Source organism: Nanorana parkeri, unplaced genomic scaffold, assembly GCF_000935625.1.
Source record: "Nanorana parkeri isolate BGI_ZX_2015 unplaced genomic scaffold, ASM93562v1 scaffold2302, whole genome shotgun sequence".
In the NCBI taxonomy this organism is placed as follows: domain Eukaryota; kingdom Metazoa; phylum Chordata; class Amphibia; order Anura; family Dicroglossidae; genus Nanorana; species Nanorana parkeri.
The window spans coordinates 33,434-34,693 of record NW_017308570.1 but is presented as its reverse complement, the minus strand read 5'-3'; the positions used below and the strand labels follow the sequence as shown (position 1 = coordinate 34,693).

The 1,260-nt window shown below is 40.2% G+C and overlaps 1 protein-coding gene across 1 annotated transcript in view; it reads right to left on the bottom strand.

Moving 5' to 3' along the window:
• The window catches only part of SF3A2 (splicing factor 3a subunit 2), a 10,071-nt gene that overhangs the window by 6,118 nt on the left and 2,693 nt on the right, over window positions 1-1,260 (bottom strand). The window lies entirely within an intron of this gene.

The window sequence follows — 1,260 nt, the reverse complement described above, 5'->3', positions numbered from 1 at the left end:
ATAAAACTGGAGCCAAAAGTGGAATCAGTAACATCATATATACAATACACTACAACACAAATCAACACTATAAAACAGCTGTGGACTACAATTCAATTTTACCAGCAACCAAAATTATGAAAGTTATAAAGAACATTCAACTTAGAGAGAGAATACTAAGTTCCTAGCTACCCCAGTCATAGTCAGGGCTGGTTTAGGATTAGAAAAAATGAAAAACACAAAGCCCCTTTAGGAAGGATAGCACTTTTATCACATTCTAATCCATTCAATCCTTCCAAATGCTCATACCTTCAAAAGAGAAAATCCACATTTTTAGACAAAAAAAAGCAGATGAAAGCAAAATTACTACAAGCAACTATTCATCTTTGAAGACATTATCTATGTGGTACTGGCATAGAGGATTAGACCAGGAGCTCCCCAAACCGGAGTCAAAGAGGCCACATTTCCTCTTATGAACAGTCGCTCTTCCACAATCTGTGGCTTTGGCTTAAAAGCAATGCACTTACCAAATAGCCCTTCAATTTCAGGTACACACAGAAAACGTTTTGCACAAATAAAACATGAAAAAGGTCCAAACACCAAGAGTCTGTTACTATTACTATGGAGAAAACCACCAGTAAAGGTTTGCGCATCCATTCAGGATTGGCCATCCCCAAGAAAACAAAGACAAGCAGGCAGAATTTCACTACTCCGTACTCCCAACAAGGACAGGGGAAACGGGGGAAAAAAATGGCGGGTAACACAGGCGTATGAGAGGCAGGGTCCCCACAACCAGATTTCCAACGAGGAGTCTCCTCCTTACATAGGGAACACACCCTTTAACCTTTGGCTTTATGAGGTCTCTGTCCCTCATATGCTGTCATTGAAGACTGGGGAAAGATAGCTAATGTGGATAACTTGGAGTATATCAGCTATTTTAAATGATCCATTTCATCAGGTTATTGTGACATATTTTGGTTTAAATATTGCTTGACAAACCTGCTTTTCCTGCAATCCAAATGCATCTCCATAGGATATCCAACAATTCATAACAAAAGAAAAGCGCAAGCACGAAGGAGGTGCAAGTACAAAGTGGGGTTTAACTCACCTCATTATTGTGAAGGGTAAGGCATAGTTTGCATTCATATGAGCCCAGGTGATTTTTCATAAAATAAGGGTCCTGGAAAACAAAACAACATGTCATTTAACAATTTAATTCCAAATTGCAACTCAGGATTCCCCTCTTCAAAACCCTCCCCCCCCCCCTCCCGCCCACACCCC